Raw genomic sequence first — 8,921 nt, 5'->3', positions numbered from 1 at the left:
TCTCACCACCACTCGCCAAACTTCCAGTAAGTGATCTGTGATGCTGTGGCTCACCCCTCCCCAACTTGGTGCTATGTCACATGGTTAGATAGACATGCAGGTCACCTTCCAGATACCAGAGTGCATAAGCTCTCAGGCACACACCAGCATTTTAATCAGTAGGGAGTTTCTGGTTCATGTGAGGGACCCTGAAATCCTGGTTAGTGTCTGGCCACTGCTCCCTGGACTAAAGGGTTGGCGTTTTTGCCCCAGTACATGTGACTGGCCTCTAGCCAAACTACAACTGTTATTCTGCTAGGACCTTGGCCCATTGGGTAGTTTTTCCCTTCTAAAGTAGCTCCCAGCTTCCCCCAAGCCCTCGCAGCTGAAACCCTGGTACCAGGTGAGAGCTACTTTCTGGCAGGCTCCAGGAGCCCCACTGAGGCCCCCAGATAGTCTTCATGATGTCCTGATTATCTGGCCTGAGCCTGATTCCATTGCCAACCTTTCCTTCGGGACGCTGAACTGATAGCTTGGTAACTCTCACCCAATGGGCTCTTCATCTTTGTCCATACCAGCAGACACCCCACTGGGCTGTCTACTGAAAAACCTCAAATCTTTAAGATTAAAGCCTGAGTTGAGGCCTTCCAAATTAATACACCTTTGCAATAATATATAACTGCTAGATTGTTGTTTAATCTTTCTCAGACTTCTGACTACATTGACAGCTAAACTTTCACAGATATTATCTGTTACCTCATTACCTAAACTCAGTTGCCATATTTCCTCTTCTTGCTATCCCACTGTCATAAATTATCTGAGTTCCAATGAATTTGCTTAACTCTAATAAAACATTCCACTATACGATCCAAAAAAAGTTCATCTTAAAGACTGCTTGTGTTGTTAAGTCATGCTGTTATCTCTTTTGTAAACTTACAAGCTACAGGAAACTCACTCAGATCTACCTCTCATGGACCAAATAGATGCCATCCAGATTTTGTCAAGTCCAGGTACATCCAGAACAGCTCCAGAGAAGCAACTTTCAGATGCTCCATCTCCTGTGACGCACACAGCTGCTTCTACTGGGCCTGTTCCTTCTGGCCTATCCTCAAATGGCTCCACAGACCCTGGACAGCAGAACCCCAGCTCTCCTGAGACCGGACAAAGAACCCCCATACCCATTCTTCTAGGTTCCCCCTAAAGACACGTCGCCCCCAATGCCAGCAGGAAGTAGCCAGATTTCACAATGACCCTATTCCTGCTTTGCTGTCACCTCTTTCTAATTTTTCTTTTTTAATTAAACCTAAATGTGGGAGTGTTAGTATTCTGTCTAAACTCCACCTCCACAGTTACCTGGCAGCAGCTGGGTATGCTCCTCCCCACAGTTACCTGGCAACAGCTGGGTAGACCTGCTCACTATAATAGGGGCTACCTGCCCTCTCCTCTCTCTCTCTTGCCCCTTTACTCCCGCACTTGCAGGTTGCTGTCTCCCCTTCCTCTTCCCTTCCCCCTCTCTCCACATGGTCATGGCCAGCCTCTACTCCTCTATTTCTCTGCTCTCTCTCCTCTCACTCTCTTTCCTCCGCCCCAGATAAACTCCCCCTTGTGGAACCATCTGGTCTGCTGTGATCTGTCCAAGCTGTGCGAGACAACCTTTCAGTGATGGTGTACACCTTTAATCCCAAAACTTGGAGGGCAGATACAGGAGGATCTGGGCTACAGAATGAGCTTCAAGACAACCCAGAATACATAGAGAAATCCTGCCTCAAAAAAGTATTTAGAACGGTCCTTTGAGACACATGTGTTGCTTTAGTAAATTTTCTGCTGCCACCAACTCCCTGTGGGTGAAACAGGAGTAGGTGCCCTTGAAGCAGCAGGACACACTCTGCTGAGCAGATTTGAATGTAGAGTCATTATATAACAGCCCAAGCTCCTTTAAGGTCAGCTGTCAGGAGCCTAAGAAGCATCCTATCTTCCAGCTCTTAGAGATAGAGACAGACACACTCCTGCTATGGGTGCTGCTGCTCTGGGTTCCAGGTGAGGATGCAGAGAACTGTTGGGAGCAATCTCTGTGTGCATCATAACTTTCCATGCCTCTGGGCTCTTGATCATTATAATTAGGGAATTTGTAAGTGGTTTTAAGTTTCCCAATTCCCTTTGATTCCTTGGTTTCTCATAGTGATATCCACAATATTCTTGAAATTTTTAAAATGACAAGATCTTCTGCTTGGAAGGTTTTTATACATATATAACAATAGTCTCTGTTTGTCATTCCAGCCTACAGTGGTGACATTGTGTTGTCCCAGTCTCCAGCTTCTTTGGCTGTGTCTCTAGGGCAGAGGGCCACCATCTCCTGCAGGACCAGCAAAAGTATCAGTTTGTTTGGCATTATTAGTCCTATGAACTGGTACCAACAGAATCAGTACAGCCACCCAAACTCCTCATATATCAGGCATCAAAACTAGCATCTGGAGTCACTGCCAGGTTCAGTGGCAGTGGGTCCGGGACAGACTTCACCCTCACCATTTATCTTGTGGAGGCTGATGATGATGTAAACTATTACTGTAAGCAAAGTAAGGAGTTTCCTCCCACAGTGCTCCAGGGCTGAACAAAAACCTCCTGGGTTGCAGCTCACTGAGGCTCAGTCACTCAGTTCTCTCTTACTCTATGGCATCTCAACACAGAGCTTTAAGCTTGTTTGGAAAAAGATCTCAAATAATGAAAAAAGCTTTTATAAACTGATATGCATGTCTGTTGTATTCTTAATGCTTTATAATTTAATCTTATACCAACAAAATTTAGATCTTTAACATTGCTTCTTAATTATTATCACTTAAATTTTTATTAACATATATTTATATTCTGATATTTCCACTTCTTCTCCCCTATATTCACGATCATATCTCTGCCTATTCCCACCTACCCTCAGTATCCACCTTTGTCTTTCCTGTCTATTAGGAAGTACTATTCCTTTGAAGGAAGAATTGATTGTAAAAAGATAACGAATAGAAACTACATTACTGAAAGACTTAACAAAAGACATTTACTATCATGCAGCCTAACAGCAGAGGATAAGGCAATGCAGCCTTTGTTTTGTCTCAACAGACACTGTTGGGCCCTGACTTAAGGCTGCTAGTCTGAGATCACTGGAAGAAAAAGACACTTAGAGAAGTGATTATAGGGTTTATTACTAAGTGTAAAAAGTTTCCTATGAAAGCTATCTAAGAGAAAAAGTGTAAAGGTCCTAAGTGGGGAAAAGAAAAAAATTCTAACAAAGGAAAATTCTAAGCAGGGAAAAGGAAAGGAAGGGACAAACAGCTCCTAATGAACTACTACATCTATGACTACTACTCTCTTTGTCTTTGTCTTCAATACTTATACATCTTTCAGAGTACAGGTCACATGTTACAAAGTTCATCACAAGCTCACACCAAAAATCAAATCATAAATTCAAATAGAAGTTTACAACACAGAATGTTTACATGCATATCCATTAGGAATAATTATCTAGCTAAACGTCCATCACCTGTCTAGCTCTACAGGTTCACTGAAGGTTTAAAACTATAACTAAGAAATTAGTGAAGTTTTATATAGATAAACCCAGGCAATATTTTATCTTCTGTCCTAGTACCTATAATAAATCATGAGTTCCTTTTTAGTGACCTTTGGTTAATTGTTTTACAACCTCCTGGAATGTGCTCTGAGTAGCAGAAAGTCTGGTTGCTATCTAAGGGCAATTAACATATGACACTCAGAAGACTGGCAGAGTTCTCATTGCAGTTTTGACAGAGAGGGATCTAATAGCAGTCTCTTTATAAAAGAGCTTAATAATCGTTGATATAATTTTAGGAATTCTAATAGGATCATCATTAAGACTTAAGAAGTCATCTATTTGTCAATATAGCATCACTACATGACAGCATATCTTCATGGATCTACAGAGATCTGCTCCAAAGGGGGGTGCTATTGCTTAGTGATTGTTAAATATGTTTAAATAATAGTAATAGGAAAAGCACATCAATAGCATGAGTCTTTCCTAAAATAAGTCCCTCACAGCCTTGCTGAATGAGGACTCATTTTGTCACAGATTATATAATACTCCAAGGCAAACATTTAAGGGTGATCACCTGCTAATTATTAGCTTGTCCCATTATGGCTCCTGACACTTGAGGCCAGGAGGTAAAACATAAAGCACATAGTAAACAACTCACTGCAGCCAGTATTAGAGAGTCCTACTACATTAGAGACTCCAGTAACTAGGGATCATCCATACAAACATAGGAACCTACAGGGGCTGTTTATGTCACATGTCCTTCTGATTTATCTTTCTCATCATCTACTAATAGGTTTTAAGGGCTCTTGTGATTATGTGGGATTGATTTAGAAACCCCCTGCCATCTTTTGATGCCATCTTCTTTCATTATAAGTGGAGAAAATTTTAAAAGGAAGATCAAATTTAAAGTTTGGCTAAATGCCTAGGGGACAGTGTGAATGCTGGGTAAGAATACTTTGGGTCAGAAAACTGAATGTTCTTTTTATGCACAACTTTACTGTAAATTACCAAATGGTGATTTTTTTTTACAGTTATATATGTAAAACTGAGTGTGGCTCAGAAATTATATTTAAAATCTTATTTGGTATTTTCATCTATGTATGTACTGAGTTTTGAGCATTTACCCTCTCTTACTTACTATCTTCCTTTCCATTCCCCCTGGTAAAGCCTTCTCAATATATATTAGTCTAATTTGCTATTGTTACTTTTGTGTTCTGGGTTTAATTATGATTGCTTCATGAGTATTGGTTACTTTCTGGAAAAGGAAAGTAATTATACCATATAGGTGAATGACTCATTATAATTCCAGGCATTCATTAGTTACTCACAGACCTTCCAGGAAGGGTAGGACACAAACATAGTGAAGAGTCCAATCATATGCAAGTAAATGTAGTTGCTGTTTTCTTACTGGTACAATGGCCATGTTATGTCCAGAATACTGTATTTCACAGCACTTCCCACAACATCTGTATCTTATGTACTTTCTCTCTTCTTCCATGATGACCTCTGATCTATGGGGAAAGAGACATCTTCTTTAGAGAAGACCACTACATAGTCAAATATTCTCTACACTTTGACCAATTGTGTGTTTTTTCCTTAACCCCTATCTCCTGTAGAGAGAGGCTTGTAGGATGAATACTAAGTGTAGCATCATTCGGTGAGTTTAAATACAAGGCTTTAGAAAGCAGTTTGATGCCATGCTCATTCAGAAAAGAAAACAAATGAACAAACAATCAAAATGATAGTTTCTGCCTCATGGGCTAAAAGCATAAGAAGCATAGACTCTGGAACTGGTTTTCAGTTCCATACATTACAATTAATATCATTGTGTTTATTTCTGATACACATGAGGAAAACATGCTAAAAGTTTATCTGGAGTAGAAATCATGACAGTTGCACATTCCTTTGTGTATCAATACAACATTGACTGAAATATATTCTCCAAAAACATGAACTCATTGTGACCACTGTCCCACCAGCTCTCATTGCATTGCTCATTAACCTCACACTGAGAGACTTGTGAAATCAGTCAGTCTCAGTCTTATGACGGCCTCTAGGCAAAAGTTATTTTATCATCTTCCACAGCAATGAGCATTTGAAGGCTCTGTGCATTTCAGAACTTCTACTTTCACAATCTCATGGTATTTTAGAGGGCTTCTCTCTGAGTTATGTATGGTCAAATTACTTCTCTGAGGCAGGCTGTCCATAGCTGTTTTTGAAGAAGTAATTCCTATCTCATTATTAGTGTTGCATTACCAACCAACTGAGTTATTTTTCATCTTCCTTTCTATCACTTGGTATTTTTGTCTCACTGACAGAATTATCTATTCTCTCATGTGGCCAAGGAGTTTTGGTTTCATTGAGGAAGGAAAAGAATCAATGTTAGGGAAGGGGATATAAAGTTGTTAACTACATATAAAGGGTAGCATATGTTCATGTTAATGTAATTCTATGCAAGGGGAGAGAGAAATATGTGTACATGTATACATTTGAATGGTGTCTATCTGTGCTCTTGTGTAGCATAAACTACTTATCATGAGTTTCTGGCAAACTCCAGTTCCTCTTTCATCAGCCTACAAATGCTCAGATTGTAGGCACTGATCACCAGTCAGGACAGAGGTACGATTATTAAAACTACAATATGTGGCAAGTTAAGAACAATAATAATATTAGGGAAATAGCTTAGGATGAGGAATAGTAAAGCCTTCTGAAACAGATCTCACCACACGTCTTACTATCACCAGCCATCCTGCCAATAGAATGTCATTAGATTGGAAGTGATTATAACTTACACACATTCACAAACAAATACACATGCATGTATACACACACACACACACACACAAGCACACACACACTCACATGAGAATACTGCATGTCAAGTCACCTTTAAAAACATTCTTTAAAGATAGGCAAAGGTAGTGGAAAATAACTGTTTAAAATTTACTCAAAGATTAAAGGGCATATTAAAGGACATATGCCATAAAAACTCTCCTGGACACACTCTCTCTCTCTCTCTCTCTCTCTCTCTCTCTCTCTCTCTCTCTCTCTCCATATATATATATATATATATAAATAGATATATATATATATATATATATATATTCTAGATATACTTTTGATGTGTTCACAAATTAAAACATAGTTTAAGAGAACTTGGAACTAATATTATTCCCATTGTTTACCTCTAAGAGGATCTATGAACTGTAGATTTCTGCTGGGGTTTAGGGGGACTGGACAAGATCGGAGAGGTTGTTGAACTGGAATGTCTCCCTGGCCATGTCTATAGCACAGAGGTTCACCATCAGCTACAAGGTCAACGGAATCTACACATAGCTCTCACTATGTGTAGCTATTGAGCCCAATGCTAACAAAAGCAGAAGTAGGTTATTCATTTGTTCATTCTAACAGGAATTTTGGTACCTAACAGGAATTTTGACTCTTCCAGTGACAGTAGATCTAGAACAGAGTTATTCTTACGACAATCTGTATTCAGACTGAAGATATGACAAGTTAATACTGTGAACACTGTTTGTAGTCTCCTCCTGTGTCTCAGCCTGTAATACACACACCCTTTATTGTTGAGCCTGTTAACCAGTGGCTGAATGAGCAGCTTTTCTCTCTCTGCACAGTCTGCTATTCAAATACTCTCCTCTTTGTCCAAACGTCAGTGAGCCTTGCCTTAGTCAACTAGACATGAGAGTCCAGGAGAGCTTTTATGAGATAATATGTCCTTTACTCTTTGAGTCAAGTTTAAACAATTATTTTCCACTACTTTTGCCTGTCTTTAAAGAATGATTTTAAAGGAGACTTGACATACAGAATTCTCATTTTTATGTCTGTGTTCATTTGCAGAACAAGTAGTTTGGAAACAATTTAAAAATGTCCATTTCATCTTTTTCATCCAACTCTGTTCCTTATTTCTTGTCCTTGCTGAAAAAATTAACAATATTGATGTAAACACATTACACCTAGTGTTTAGTTTCATAAAAGCATCCTTGTTTAACACTGTTATGCATAAACCATATTTATACTTCATCATGATTAATTTTTAATGTTAAATTTGCACAAAATAGAGTTGTCTGAATGGGAAAAACCTTAATTAAAAAATACCTCCATAAGGCGAGGCTGTGGGCAAGCTTGTAAGGCATTGCCTTATTTACTGATTAGTGGGGTAGTGTCCAGTCTATTGTGGGTGGGGCCAGCCACACTCAGTCATGGACCTGAGTTCTGTAGCAAATAGAACTGAAAAAGCTATAAGAGGAGAACCAAGTAAGCAGCGTTCCTCATGGCTTCTGGTCAGAAACCCTACCTTTGGGTTTCTGCCCTGTTTGAGTCCTTGCTCCAACTGTCCTCAGTGATGGACTATTACATGGACTGTTACACCTGGATGGGTAAGCAGAAGTAATTGTTCCATCCTTTAAATTGATTGTGGTCATGACATTTCATCATAACAATAGTAATCCTACTAAGACACATCCCTTACCCTCCCTTTCTCTGTGTCCCATGTTTTGTTTCCCCACTAGTTTTTACCCTCTCCTAGTTTTCCTGCTACACACCCACAACAATTGTGATTATATTTATATAACTGAGTTTAAAAATCTAAGATTTATAAATGAATGAGTATGAGTAATTGTTTCTAAGCCATTAGTCCACCCCTGCCTCTTACTCATGGGTCACATATCATTCTGAGCTCTCCCTATATACTTTCAAATATGGAGAACCAGAAACCTCAATTCATGCTAAGGAAGTATGATAGTCTTTAACTTTCAGATCCCCATTTCATATTCATGGATAATTTAATATTTAAATGGGAAATTCAAGATGCCATGTATACAAAATGCTAATTAATGCTTTATATGTATTCCTTAAAACCAAACTGATCAACTGTTTTTGAAGTCCAAAGATACAGTATGGCGTGACAGTATTACAGAACACATACAATTGTTTATGTTTTGTGTGTATCTTCCTACAAGTATAATATCCCCTGAGGGATTATCCCTTTGTTTTACTTATTTTTCTATTTTTGTGATAAAAACCATGAACTTATAAAGGAGAGGTTCTATTGGCCTCTTTGAAGGTTAGACTGTATGAAAGCAGAAAGAAGGCATTAGGTAGAAGACTTGGTAGTTGGAGCAGAAGCTCAATGCTCACATCTCAAATTGTATGTATGTATGTATGTATGTATGTATGTATGTATGTATGTATGTATGTATATGTACATTGAGTGTGCTTAACTGAAATTATAGATGGCTAATAATCATATGAATGCTTGGAATGAGTGAAACCTGAGTCTTTTAAAGGAGAAGCAAATGATCTTAATCACTGAGCTGACTCTCTGTTCCCTCCCTCCCTCCCTCCTTCCCTCCCTCCCTCCTTCCCTCTCTCC

Source organism: Grammomys surdaster, unplaced genomic scaffold, assembly GCF_004785775.1.
Source record: "Grammomys surdaster isolate TR1022 unplaced genomic scaffold, NIH_TR_1.0 931, whole genome shotgun sequence".
NCBI classification, from domain to species: Eukaryota; Metazoa; Chordata; class Mammalia; order Rodentia; family Muridae; genus Grammomys; species Grammomys surdaster.
Note: the sequence above shows the minus strand (reverse complement) of the source record.